We start from the raw sequence: 13,834 nt of genomic DNA, 5'->3' as shown, positions 1-13,834 counted from the left end.
AAAAAAAAAAAAAAAAGGAATTATTTAATTTTATTTATTTACTTATTTATTTTAACTTGACCAGACTAAGACAGACAGAGGGAGAGAGGAGAGAGGGAGAGAGAAAGTGAGAAAGTAAGCCGCCAGTTCCGGGACTCAAACTGAGGTTGGCTAGCACCCTTAACCACCACGCCACCTGCTGGCCCCATAATAAATAAAATTAAATTAAAAATTCTTAAAAAAAGAGAGAATATTTCCTAAGTAATTCTATGAGCCCAACATTACACTAACAGAAACCAAACAAAGATAGAAAAGGCATAAACCAATGTCTTTTGTGAACATGGATGAAAAAAATCCTCCACAAAATAAAACAAACAGTACAATCCACCCACCTATGAAAGGAGGCTGTGTGGGCTGGGTAGAAGGAACATGGGAGTTCTTTACTTTCCGCTCACTTTGTAAAAAATTACTTTCTTTAACTTTATTTAAATCTGGCCAGAGAGAGACAGAGTGAGAGAAAGGTAAAGTGAGAAAGCAAGCTGCCAGATCTGGGACTCAAACCACAGTTGGCCATGTGGGAGTCAATAGCACCCTTAACCACCACACCACCTGCTGATCCCTCTCCACTCACTTTTGCTGGGAACCTTAAACTGCTCTAAGTAAAGGCACTTGAAACATAAATAACTATAAGAAAATTGGGAGGTCAGTAGGTGGCGCAGTGGTTAAGGGTGTACTCCACAAGGTTAAATGTGGTTTGAGTCCCAGGCCCGGTGGCTTGATGACTCATGCTGCACACACTTGCATGTGTGCCCATAGACCCGAGAGGAGAATGGGAAAAGGATTGTAGTATGGCTTTCTCCCCTGGGAGGTGATTTCTCACTTTTCCTCTCTCTATCTCTGTCTTTCTAGGGTGAGAGCACACACTCTATAGCAAATTAAAATAATTTATTTATGTTCTATTAGAACTCTAATTTAGTGAACTAAGGTAGCATGCCTGTTTTTAGTATCTGCCAGAAGAGCCAGAATTTCTTCTCAAATTGTTCAGTGACAATAAAATGCTCTTATGGAAGCACTTTATAATGAAAGGTTTAGTATGAACGATCATACGACTTTCAGTAGTCTTCCCAGACCCACTGGCTTTTAAAACACAGCATTGAAGATGGTTTACCAGTTTGAAGGCAGCTGCTGTGAAAAGGGCACTAAAATCTCTGGGTCATTCCCACGTAGTCAGGCTACTGCTCCCGCGTGAATTGTTTGGTTTTGTGTGGGAGGCTGCGCACCAGTGAATATCACCAGTTTCTCAGAGAGCAAACAATTACACAATGCCAAAAGCCATGATTGCCTTCCCTTCAAAACCTCACCTTCAAAACTATACTCTGGCCACTAGAATCCCTCAGATTTGTATATCTGGCACCTCATGATTGGTCCACAAAGCAACCAATCATAACCCACCTTTTACAACCAATCATGGCCCACCAACATGTATATAACCACGATCCCTGGCCCACAATCGCCAGACTACCCTGAAGACCCTGAAGAGTTGTAACACCGAGTTGTCTCCGGACGACCCTGAAGAGCTGTGACACTGTGTTGTCTCCGTGCTGCCCACAATAATGGACAACCCTGAAGAGTTGTAACTGCGTTGTCTCCGTGTTGTAACACTGTGTCATTCTTCCCGTCTCTCCTTCCCTCAGGAAACCTGTTCAACTGTCCCCGGAGTTGGGACAGTTTTGTAGGTGCATTTTTCACAAGCAGAAGCTGGGCTGGTGACAGCTGGTCTCAGGTCCTTCTGGTTATCTATGGGGGGTACAGCTTGGTGGACTAGGCGATCCCGGTTTCCTGGACTGATCATACATCTGCAACTCTCCTCTGCCGCCTCCTGCTGGGTGAGCCACTGGCCAAGCTGCGGATGGGACAGTGTACCTTCCCTGTCCTGAGCTTGCTTTTACTTTTTAACTATTAACTATGAGGGAGTTTTTACAGTTTATGGGAAACTGAGTATTACTAAGTATAATTAATGAGTATTATCGAGCATTATTAAGTATTTAGGGCTTTTGCAATTGGCATGTGTGCTTGCCAGAGACAGAGAGAGGGAAAGTGAGAAACACTCCCTGGGAGGATGGTCATGCCACAATCCATTCTCCCACTGGGATTTTGGGAGTCACAGCAGGCTGGGTGCATTTTTGAAGCATCATGTCTGGGCTCCCCGGCACAGCCAGTCACATGGGATCCAGAGCCCCAAGCACTATGCCATTTGCCAGCCCCAGTACTGTGAAAAACTAGGCATAGATTCCAAGAACTTTTTTTGCACCAAAATAAATGTGTATCTTAATTCTATTTTCTCACGAACTGAAGTCCCCTTGCTGTTTACTTTTTAGAGCAGTTTTGTGTTTACAACGAAATCAAGCAGATAGTACAAATATGAGTTCTGTCCTCCCCACCCCACGCACAGCCTCCTCCAGCACCTCAGGGGACATTGGTGGCTACCAACGTGCCTGCATGGTTAACCACTGTCGCCGACGTCCCAGGTTACAGGAGGCGCACTTGGCGAGGGGCAGACAGGGCTTTGGCCTGTACGGTGGTGGGCATCCACAGTCACGGCCCCGCCCTGCGCAGGCTCCCTACCCCACCCCTCTGCTCCGGCCCCCACTTCCAGCACTTGGCAACCACCCAGCGGCCCCGCGTCTCCAGCTCTGCCTTTCGGGGGGCGTCTCTCTGTGACACGCACTAGGTTTCGCCCACGTGGTCGCACGGCTCCACGGGCCACCTCTTAGCACCCAGAGTTCGGCAGTTTGTCTTTCCGTCCGTCTGCTGAGGGACACCTCGCTCGCTGCAGAGTCGGCAATTTTGAGTAACACCCGCGCAGGTTTCCGTGGGAGAAGCGGCCGAGCAGTGCGGTGGGGCAGGTCCCGAGCAGACAGCTCCCCGCGCCTGGTGTAGACGCGCGCGCGGCCAGAGGGTCGTGTTGTGCCGCTGGGCCGGGTCTTTCCTGCGGCCGCGTGGGTGGAGGAAAGGGGCCCAGCAAACGCTCCTTCTTAACCCAGGAATATTGGAGAAGCCAGTTACAGGTAACAGGTGGGCTGGAGCGTCCGCGAGCTACCTCGCTGCCCTGGCAGTGTCCACGTTTCGTCTACACCGGCCGTTTCTTCTCCGAGCAGGTCAAGTGGGCAGCGACAGTTTCAAAGAGACTTTGTCCACTCCGTCTTCTCAGCTACCGGGCTCGGGGCGCGTTTTCCATGGGCCTTTGGTCAAGAAAAAAAGGTCCTGAAAAAAAAAATCTCTAATGCTTCCCGCCTGGGACTGGATTCGCCACCGGTCCGGGAGGCTGTGGGAGCTCCGACAGCGGCTCCGAGCTCGGTCGCGGCGGTCGTCGTGGGGTCTGGGCGGGGCTCGGCAGGATTCACCCCGGGTCCCGCTACGCCCGGCCCACACCGGAAACAGGCCGTTGGGCCTTTTAAACCGAAGGATTCCAGCGCTGCCATCAGCTTGCGTGAGGGGATGTAGCTCAGTGGTAGAGCGCATGCTTCGCATGTATGAGGCCCCGGGTTCGATCCCCGGCATCTCCAAGGGGGTTATTTACTCTGATGTTTTCTGACAGGGCTTTAGTAGCCCTCGTTTTAGTCATTACCCTTTCCTTTAAGTCGAGCTGTTTCCTGCCATATGTTTACTTCCATTCCTCTCCGCTCATCACTCCCGCGCGTTCTGCTCCCTGGAATTTACCTGATCGCGCCCCTTGTTACCTGAGAGTGCTGAGAGGCCCGCGTCCAGGTCGAGCACTGCGGAGGGGGTGCTGTCGCGTGTGGGCTCACTTAGGCCTCGCGGCTCATGCTCCCCAGGGAAAAGTCAGTAAAACTGAAATGTATAACTCGTGTATGTCTAACTCCTGGTCCTGAGCCTGGCGGCAACAGCAGAGGCCCAGCGACCCGGCGCGCAGTTTCCAGCCCCGTGACCAGATTTCCTCCGCCAAGGGCCTCAGTGCAGGAGAGCAGCGGGCACAGGAGGTGCGGGTAGGAGGAAATGTGGGAAACACCCAGTGGAAACGGACACGGAGTTGGCCAGACACCGGAAAGGGCGCCCGACCCACCGCACCCTGGGCCGTCCTCCGTGGATGTGCAGCCTCCTGTGGCTCTGCCTCGCTCTTGCCCGCCCCTCAATCGGCCTGAGCACTTTGGAACGTGGATGGTGAACCTACTATACCGCTTCTGCTCATATTAACAGGCTAGACAGGGCCAGCAGTGACGTGGTGGTTTAGGTGCTGGACTTCCACATGGATTATGGAGTTCGAGTCCCAGGCCTGGTGACTTGCTTTCTCCCTTCCCTTGGTCCTATGGTGAGTGCACATGGCCTATAGCACATTAAAAAATAATAATAATACATATTTTTAGGGAACCAGCAGTTAGCGTAATGGCTATGTCGCTGGATTCCCACGTAGTCGACCGCGGTTCGCGTACCGGACCCGGTGGCTTAAAACTCACGCCGGGCGCGTGTGCGTGCGTGCCCAAGATCCTGAGAGGAGAATGGAGGAGAAAGGATTGCAGTGTGACCATCCCCCCGGGGAGTGATTTCTCGCTTTCTGTCTCTAATGTCTCTGTCTGTCTGGCGAGCGCACACGTGCTATAGCGAAAATCTCTCCAAAAAAAAAAAGAAGCCAAAATCTCATCACCAATCCTCTAAAACCAATCACTATCTTCTAATCTCTAACCACAATACTACCAACAACTGAACTATAACTCCATTATACAACCTCAACCCCTACCTACTGTATCTGGCAGTCCACAGGCTACATCTCAGCACTAGGTAGGGGCGCAAAAGCAAAAAAAAATGTTCCTGGCGACGATGTCTTGATACATGCTCTCCTAGAGGACCAGCAGGCTGTGTGATAGTGAAGCAAAGCTACAAACAGATTAGCGTAGTTAGAACTTAATGACACATAACTAACACTGTGCCATGAACAAGGGGCTGGGAGTAGTGGATGGTATGAGAGCATCCTGTCAGAATGCAAGAGCCAGCTGAGCTGCGGTGGGGCTCTGTGGTGGGGCGCGACTTCCAGACACCCTGGAACAGAGAAGGAACTCTCAGAGGCCTGAACGCTGGGTAGCTGTGACCTTCCTCCTGAGATTGAGGCCAGCAAGGCCCACCTTAAGGACAAAGCGAAATTCCATGAGCCTGCTAGTGTCATACTTCTAATACCTTGACATCGCAATTTCTCAATTAATCACTCCTTCCCACATGTTTTCACTCCCAGTGCTATATTCAGGGATTTGGGAAATGTTCAGTTCCTCGGGAAACATTTGATCAGCCGGACCTACTGTCTATTCTTTTGTCCTGCTTCCCCCAGACAGGCAGTACCCCTGTGCCCTCTCCCCTGCCTGCACCCTGCACTCCTTCTGTCCTCTCCTGGCCCTCTCCCCTGCCACCATCCTGCCCTCTCCCCTGACCTCCATCTTGCCCACTGCCCTGCCTCCGTCCTGCCCTCTATCCTGGCCTCTCCCCTCCCTCCATCCTAACATCTCCCCTGCCCTCCCCCTGCCCTCCTTTTACCCACTGCCCTGCCTCTGCCCTGCCCTCTGCCCTGCCCCCCTCCCTGCCATTTCCCCTCTCCTCTCCTCCCCTCCCCTGCCTTGCCCGTTTCTCCACATGGTCAGCTCTGACTCCTGTTCTCAGCCAACACACACTACCCCGTGTCCCTGCGTCACCCTCCCTGGGACGTCTGTGATGGTGGGGTCTCTTAGAGCAGAAACCGCACATGCGTCCACCTCAGGAGCAGGAGCTGATGCCAAGCGCCCCATCCCTACCTGCTTTTGAAAACCTTGTGCCCGGAGGTAGCCTGTCCTTTACCCTGCTCTTCTCTGGAAGCCTCTTCCCAGCTTAGTGGCAAGGCAGAGCCAGGTTGGGTCCTAGCACTGTGGTGACCTCAGTAGCCATGCGGGCAGGTGAGTCAGTACCCACTTCCCCTTCCTTTCTGATACTTCGTTTCTGCCCCACGTTAGTCATTCACACTCAGGGCCGAACTGTGCGTGGTACTCTATGCCACGTTGCCTGCAGTACAGACAAGGGTGTGCGTGTGTGTGTGTGTGTGTGTGCGTGTTTAGCTTTTCCTGTAGAGCATGTGCACTTGTGAGAGAGACAGAATGAGAACAAGAGGGAATGCAGGGACCAGCAGATGGCATAATGGTTATGTCGCGCGACTCCCATGTGGTCAACTGTGCCCTGGAACCGGCAGCTTAAGACACCAGGCACATGGTACATGTGTGTGCATGCCCAAGATCCCAAGAGGACAAGGGAGGAGAAGGGATTGTGGTGTGGACATTCCCCCTGGAGGGTGATTTCTTGCTTTCTGTCTCTGTCTTTCTGGTGCGTGCACGTGCCCTATCACAGAAATCTTCTCTAAAGAGAGAGAAAGAAAGAAAGAGCCAGTGCCAGCAGGTGGCATGGTGGTTAAAGGCCCGGGATTCCCACATGGTCCATTCCCACATGGTCCATTCCCACATGGTCCTGCACCTTGCTTTCCTCTTCTTTCTCTCTCTGTCTCTCTCTCTCTGTGGTCAGGAAGAGGATGGGAGGATGGGAGAATGGGAGGAGGAGGAGAACAAGAACACCGAAGTCCGCAGGCCAACTGTCCCTTCTGTTCTAATCTCCAAAAGGACATAGACACGGTGACTGTCCGAAGGAAACGGGGACATGAATGTCCGTGAGGACCACTGGTCGTTGGCGAACGGCCCGCTCCTTGAACCCGGTAGTGGTTCTCGAAGCAGGGATAGGAGCGGCGCGCCGCGACCCCCACCAGCCGTCTCCGCCCGGCGCCCTCGGCCTCCCGCCCACTGCGGGGCTTCCTGCTAGTCCTTCCAGAGTCACTGAGGCCACTCGGGGTCGCCTGTGAACCCGCTGCACGCGGGTCGCGGCCCCAGCCTGCAGTGACGCCCTTGCTCGCGTGGGGTCTCAGGACCCGCGGAAGGTGCGGGTCCCCGGAGGAACGCGGCCAGGAGGCTGCGGGGCGGTCGGCGTCCACCCTCTTAACCCTCCCTCTCTCTGGGAAGGAAACGAGCTGTTTTTGTGTTTTGGCGAAATCCCTCCGATGGCTCCTTGAGTCCTAAGACAGGCGCGCAGCGGTTCTGGAGTCCGGAGCCGGCTGCGGAGCGGGGAGTAGTCGGTGCGCAGTAGGAGGCGCAGCTCTGCAGGACCCTGCGCTGCGGCGGAGGCCTTTGGGTACCAGAGGATAGCGCAGAGGGGAGGCTGCGCGGCCGATCCCGCCCAGGTTCCCGCTCCCGGTCTTCACTGCGGTTGCAAGGGACCTCGCGTTTGTGGAAGAACAAACGTGTAGTCTTTCTGTTTTTAATACAAAATACTGAGTGGATTTCTGTTTTATTTCATGAAGACAGTTTGGAAGCGCACCTTAACTGTAGTGGGGATGTAGCTCAGTGGTAGAGCGCATGCTTAGCATGCATGAGGTCCCGGGTTCGATCCCCAGCATCTCCACCATTTTGAGGCCCGCTAATCTGGACTATGGTGACTGCCACTCGTCTGTGGAATCCGACAAATAACGGTCTTGCCCACGACTGCTCGCTCTTGCAGCGTCTACCTTTTTAGAAGGGGGTTTCTCTCCATCCTAGCAGCGTTTACACTCAGTGACCCATGGACCAACTCTGCGACTCTGTCCCTCTTTTCATGGACAAGTAATTAACGTCTAAACCCATAAGCCCTACCTTCGGAGACTAGGGACCAGCCTGGCAGGCTCTAGCTCAGTTTGAACTGGGTTCTGGGCTGGGAGTTCGAAGGCCGAGTTCTGAGCCTCAAGGACAGACGGTGAGACCGAAGCTCCAATCCAGATGCGGTTTCCTACGGGGCCGCCTCGCTGCCAGGTGCGGTCCTTGTCGCTGAGCTCCTCCGCGATCTCTCATGACGGGCCTCAGCCGTCCTGCGTGTGCTGTTTCGGCTCTCAGTACACGCACACACGCGCGCGCACACTCACCCGCGAACATACACACGCTCGTACTCACGCTCGCGCGCTCACACACCCTCGTGCCGGAGCTGGGCTCGCGCGCGCGCACGTGGAGAGGGCGCAGCGACTCTCGCGTCTGGGCGCCGCAGTCCCGCCTGGACCCGCACCCCGTCGCTCTAGCGAGTGAAGCTTCGAGAACCGCCTTTCCGGGTCGGGCTGCCTTTTCCCACGCAGCCCCCCAGCTGCCGCTCAGGCAGCGCCTGCCTGGCCTCGGCCCCTAGACACTTAAGGACGGCCCAATTCCAGGCCACACGCGGTCTTTCGGTCGGCCAGGCCGGTCGGGCCAGGACGCTGTGGCCCGGTTTCTGCTCGTGGGGCTCGGGATGCACCGCCCAGTGGGGGCCTTGCCGCCCGCACTCCGCGAGCTCCCGCGGGGTCCCGTCAGGACCGCGTCGCGGGCAGGGCCTCCGGGCGCTGAGCGCTCGCTCCCCGTCGCGGGCAGGGCCTCGGAGCGCTGAGCGGTCGCTCCGGTGAGCGTGTCCGCCCGCTTGCGCTGCGCCCGGAGGCGGAGAGACATCCAGAGCCTGGACTTGCGGGGAGAGCGGGCGTTACCCGCCTGCCCGCCGTCCTCCTGAGGTCACTCGGTCTCAACCTGCTTCCTCAAGCGGCCCAGGCCAGCGGGGATGCCGAGAGCACGTGTCTGTAGTTTTTTAAAATGAAATCTGACAACAAGTTATAATGTATCTTTCAGATTATGAATACAGAAACATTCTGTGATGTTACACATGAAAAGTACTGTCACAGCGTACCGGCAGATCAGTACCCAGTTAGTTCTGGTCGGTGTGATGCAGGGACCGTCTCCAGTAGGAAATGAAATAAGCTAGGGGTGTGGGAATATGGCTTTGTATTGCTCTGGAATCTGGTAGGAGCTCCAGCATGTTCATTCAAGGCAGTTTCATTGGAGGATTAAAAAAAAAAAAAGTTTTCATTTGCCAGAAAGTGCTCCATGAGAGCAGGTCTAAGTAGCCACGATTTTTCTCCACAGAAGATGCCTGTGCTCACTGAGGAAGGCAGACAGACGGATGAGGGGGGAGAGAGAAAGCCACCCCCACAGAGCGTGGCTCATACCACCGTTCCTCTGCTTCATTTCTTCATCCTAGGCGCACACAGTTCGTATTTTTTTTCAGGCCTCCAGGGCTGGGATTTGAACCTTACGCTCAGCCATGTGGGACTGGGTCCTTTAACCACCAGGCTATGGGGTCACTCACCATGAATATCTTTTTAAGATTATTTTTTAAAATTATTTAATTTTACTTATTTATTGATTTATTTTTATTTTACCAGAGAGAGAAACACACACACACACAGAGGGAAAATGAGAAAATAAGTCATCAGGCTGGGGACTCAAACCATGGTCAGCCACGTGGGAGTCCAACACCTCAACCACCACACCACCTGCTGGCTCCTCCAAAATTATTCATTTTTAAATTATTATATTTTAAATGTGGTATAGGGCATGTGTGCTCACTAGACAGATATGGGACAGAGAGATAGAGAAAGTGAGAAGGCAACCTGCCAGATCCAGGCCTCGAACCACAGTCAGCCTAGTGGGCGTCCAAGCCTTAATCACCACACCACCTGCTCCCCTTATGAATATAATTTTTCTTTCTTTCCTTCTTCTTTTATTTAATTTCTTTTTTAATTTTTTTTTTTTTTAGGACAACTGTGCTCCCTGTGGGGAGAGAGACAGGCACAGTGAGAGGGAAACAGAGAGATCACTCCCCGGGGGGGTTGGCCACACCGCAATCCCTTCTCCTCTGCTGTCCTCTGGGATCTTGAGCACACCTGCACCTGCACTCAGCATGAGTTTCAAGCCACTGGGTCCAGACTTGGTCTGTGATTGACCACATGGGAGCCTAATGTCATAACTGCTATGCCATCCGCCGGTCCCCACCATGAGCATGTTTAAGAATGGACGGGCTGCCCGAGGGACAGTGGTGTGCAGTGCATTGGGAGCTGGACCGCATGTGGCCGACCGCATTCAAATCCCAGCCAGCTGCTTGGAAGCACACCAGGTGTGTGTGAGTGCCCCAGACCCCGACGGGATGGAGAAAAGGGAGAGAAGGGTTGCAGTGTGGCCACAGCCCAGGGGGACTTTCTCTGCCTGTGAAAGCACATGCCCTGCAGCAATTTTAAAAAGTAGTGATAGGGGCCGGCAGGCGTCATGGTGTTTAAGGGTGCTAGATTCCCACACGGTTGACTTCAGTTGGAGTCCTGGACCTGGCAGCTTGCTTTCTCACTTTCCCTCTCTCTCTCGTTCTCTCTTTCTGTCCCTCTCTGGTCAAATTAAAATAAATGAATAAAATTAAATAAAAATAATTTTGAGGGACCAGCAGTTGGCGTAATGGCTCTGTCGCTGGACTCCGACGTAGTCTACCATGGTTCGAGTCACGGACCATGGTCAGCCACGTGGGAGTCCAACACCTCAACCACCACACCACCTGCTGGCTCCTCCAAAATTATTCATTTTTAAATTATTATATTTTAAATGTGGTATAGGGCATGTGTGCTCACTAGACAGATATGGGACAGAGAGATAGAGAAAGTGAGAAGGCAACCTGCCAGATCCAGGCCTCGAACCACAGTCAGCCTAGTGGGCGTCCAAGCCTTAATCACCACACCACCTGCTCCCCTTATGAATATAATTTTTCTTTCTTTCCTTCTTCTTTTATTTAATTTCTTTTTTAATTTTTTTTTTTTTTTAGGACAACTGTGCTCCCTGTGGGGAGAGAGACAGGCACAGTGAGAGGGAAACAGAGAGATCACTCCCCGGGGGGGTTGGCCACACCGCAATCCCTTCTCCTCTGCTGTCCTCTGGGATCTTGAGCACACCTGCACCTGCACTCAGCATGAGTTTCAAGCCACTGGGTCCAGACTTGGTCTGTGATTGACCACATGGGAGCCTAATGTCATAACTGCTATGCCATCCGCCGGTCCCCACCATGAGCATGTTTAAGAATGGACGGGCTGCCCGAGGGACAGTGGTGTGCAGTGCATTGGGAGCTGGACCGCATGTGGCCGACCGCATTCAAATCCCAGCCAGCTGCTTGGAAGCACACCAGGTGTGTGTGAGTGCCCCAGACCCCGACGGGATGGAGAAAAGGGAGAGAAGGGTTGCAGTGTGGCCACAGCCCAGGGGGACTTTCTCTGCCTGTGAAAGCACATGCCCTGCAGCAATTTTAAAAAGTAGTGATAGGGGCCGGCAGGCGTCATGGTGTTTAAGGGTGCTAGATTCCCACACGGTTGACTTCAGTTGGAGTCCTGGACCTGGCAGCTTGCTTTCTCACTTTCCCTCTCTCTCTCGTTCTCTCTTTCTGTCCCTCTCTGGTCAAATTAAAATAAATGAATAAAATTAAATAAAAATAATTTTGAGGGACCAGCAGTTGGCGTAATGGCTCTGTCGCTGGACTCCGACGTAGTCTACCATGGTTCGAGTCACGGACCTGGTGGCTTAAACTCACGCCGGGCACGTGGAAAGGGGTCAACAGCTCTGCAGACTGGAAGCCCAAGGCCAGCGATTGGGGTGGGCTCCTCCTGCACCCAAGAGGCTGCCTCTGGCCTTCCCCAGCTTCTGCTGTTTTCCAGTAATTTTTGGAGTTCTTCTAGGACACATTCCCCGCCTTCACGCTTACGTCGCATCCCCGCTGTTGCGTGATGTTCACATTTGTCCTTCGCGTGAGGACACAGCCACCCTTCAAGTCAGCTCAGACTTCTAGGGTGGTTCTTCTTCCTGGTGAGGCGCTGGGCGCCAGGTTTCTCCGCCCGCACTCTCCGGGCCCCGCTTTCTAACACCTCCTGCCGCTCACCAACTAGCACCGCCTTGAGGCATCGCGTCCTCCACGCGGGAATCACGGTGGGGACGAGGCCCCGACTCGGTACCGCGGCCCTGCTCCGGTGAGCCGAGGTTCTGACCTTGGTGGGCTCTTTGCGCCAAAATGGCCGGGGCCGGTGTGTTGGCGGCTCCCACGCCCTCACGCAGCGCTTCCCCGCAGTGCGCGTCTGCTTCCCCGAGGAAAACCCTGCGGCTGGGCGCCTCCGCCTAGGGGCAGAAGTGAGTTAAGAACCGCTTCTTGGTTCGGGGCTGGTCGCCGGGTGCACGTTTGCTTAGCCCCCACCAGCTGAGGCCAGAGTAGGACCGCGACACCCTCTCCAGGATCCGAAACGTGGCGGTGGAGGTGCGGGTTCAGGTCCCGCCGCCCCCCCTTGGAGCCGCCGGGCCCGGGGGCCGGCCGCTCTCGCGGGAAGACCCTCTGCCCGCCCGCCCGGTCTCGCTGGTGTCCCGGCGCGGGGTGCGCTGCCTCCAGCGGTCGGAGCGCGGGCCTCGGGAGACAGCCAGTCCGCTCCAGACGCTCGGCGCCGCCCGAGCACGCGCGCGGGCCCAAGAGTGTGGTGGCGGCGCGGTGCGCGGGGCTGGCGGGAGTCGATTCCGGGAATCCCTTTGGGGAGCTGCAGCGCCGAGCGGGAGGCGGGTGGAAACGCACAGTGGCCGAGTCCGTGCGGTTTGATCACAAGAGCAGCTCAGCGGCCTATATGTAGGGCTCTGTGGCTTAGTTGGCTAAAGCGCCTGTCTCGTAAACAGGAGATCCTGGGTTCGAATCCCAGCGGGGCCTGGGTGTGCTCTGTATTTTTTCCTTTTTATTATTGCAATTCGGTTACGATATCAAATCAATTACTTGGAGTTAATTCCATCCGCTCTTTATTACCCCCGTTCTCAAAGACTGTCAGACTCCCTGGGGAGCTAACAAGAGATGTTACTGGGATTTAACTGTACTTGGGGGTGCGTGATCAGTCCAGGTTGAAGTTTTATAAAAGAAAATCAGAAAACCTTTCATTCGAACCATTTAAAATATATTCATGCAGCCCCAGGCAGCTGAGGTGGCAGACACCAGCCACTCTTGAGCCACCTGCCCACTCCTGCTCCTGCTGCTGCGCAGAGTTCAAGTGTGACTTCTCAGACCAAGAACCTGGAGGGGAGGTGTCCCGGCCCGGGACCGCAGAACGGGGTGGGGCAGGGGGTACCAACCCTCCGGTTCCCCTATTCTCTTCCCTTACCCTCCACTTCATAAAATAAACATTTAAATAGGTGGGCCTCTTGAAAAAAAGGGCAGAACACCAGGAAATGACTGGCCTGCCGTGAAAGTGGTCACATTTTTCTCAGTAGTGCATTTGTCGCTCAGACTAGGGTGCAGGAAGATGAAACCTGATTTAGGGACATTTCAGATCTGAAATGCTAAAGTCAGTACCCTGTCTGTCTAGGAAAAGGAGGTGGAGATGCTGGGTATCGAACCCAGGGCCTCATACATGCAAAGCATGTGCTCTACCACTGAGCTACATCCCCAAAGGCCTGGGCTTCTCCCTATGTGGTATAAATAGGTTTCTCTTTTTGTTTAAAGATGCATGTAAATTAACGTCAGTGAATTTAGATGAATCTAAAACTGATGAGTTCAGAACAAACACTTTCAAAACTGGCCTTTTTTGGAGCAGGATGAATGTAAGTCATTCAGATGAAGAGCTATCTGGAATGGCTGGACCGGGAGAAGTGGAGCTTTTACTGACGGGCAGTGACCGGAGCCACTGAGGGTCACCACAGACGGGGCCAGTCCAGCTGGGTGAAGTTCTGCTTCCCAGAGAACCGACTCTGTGACATGCAGTCTCTACTCCTGTGTACACAGGGAGTTCTAAAAAACTCTTACACAGATCTGTACAGGGACACATGGGGAAATTTTCTTTCCTTTTTTTTTTTTTTTTAAATAAGCTCATACTCTGGAACCAGTAGTTAACATAATGGCTAGCTCACTGGACTCGCGAATGTAGCCGACCACGGTTCAAGTCCCAGACCCAGTGGCTTAAACTCAC

The 13,834-nt window shown here is 53.7% G+C and overlaps 4 non-coding genes across 4 annotated transcripts; 3 read left to right on the top strand and 1 right to left on the bottom strand.

The window, feature by feature from the left end:
* Positions 1–3,473: 3,473 nt before the first annotated feature.
* On the top strand, positions 3,474–3,545 carry TRNAA-CGC (transfer RNA alanine (anticodon CGC)). Its single transcript has one exon. It is a non-coding gene; the product is annotated as a tRNA-Ala (tRNA).
* Positions 3,546–7,383: 3,838 nt separating this feature from the next.
* Positions 7,384–7,455, top strand: TRNAA-AGC (transfer RNA alanine (anticodon AGC)). The gene has a single exon. It is a non-coding gene; the product is annotated as a tRNA-Ala (tRNA).
* Positions 7,456–12,514: 5,059 nt separating this feature from the next.
* TRNAT-CGU (transfer RNA threonine (anticodon CGU)) lies at positions 12,515–12,588 on the top strand. Its single transcript has one exon. It is a non-coding gene; the product is annotated as a tRNA-Thr (tRNA).
* Positions 12,589–13,244: 656 nt separating this feature from the next.
* Positions 13,245–13,316, bottom strand: TRNAA-UGC (transfer RNA alanine (anticodon UGC)). The gene has a single exon. It is a non-coding gene; the product is annotated as a tRNA-Ala (tRNA).
* Between the last annotated feature and the right edge of the window lie 518 nt (positions 13,317–13,834).

Source organism: Tupaia chinensis, unplaced genomic scaffold, assembly GCF_000334495.1.
Source record: "Tupaia chinensis unplaced genomic scaffold, TupChi_1.0 Scaffold140356_1, whole genome shotgun sequence".
Classification (NCBI taxonomy): Eukaryota; Metazoa; Chordata; class Mammalia; order Scandentia; family Tupaiidae; genus Tupaia; species Tupaia belangeri.
This window is presented reverse-complemented; position numbering and strand designations above follow the sequence as displayed.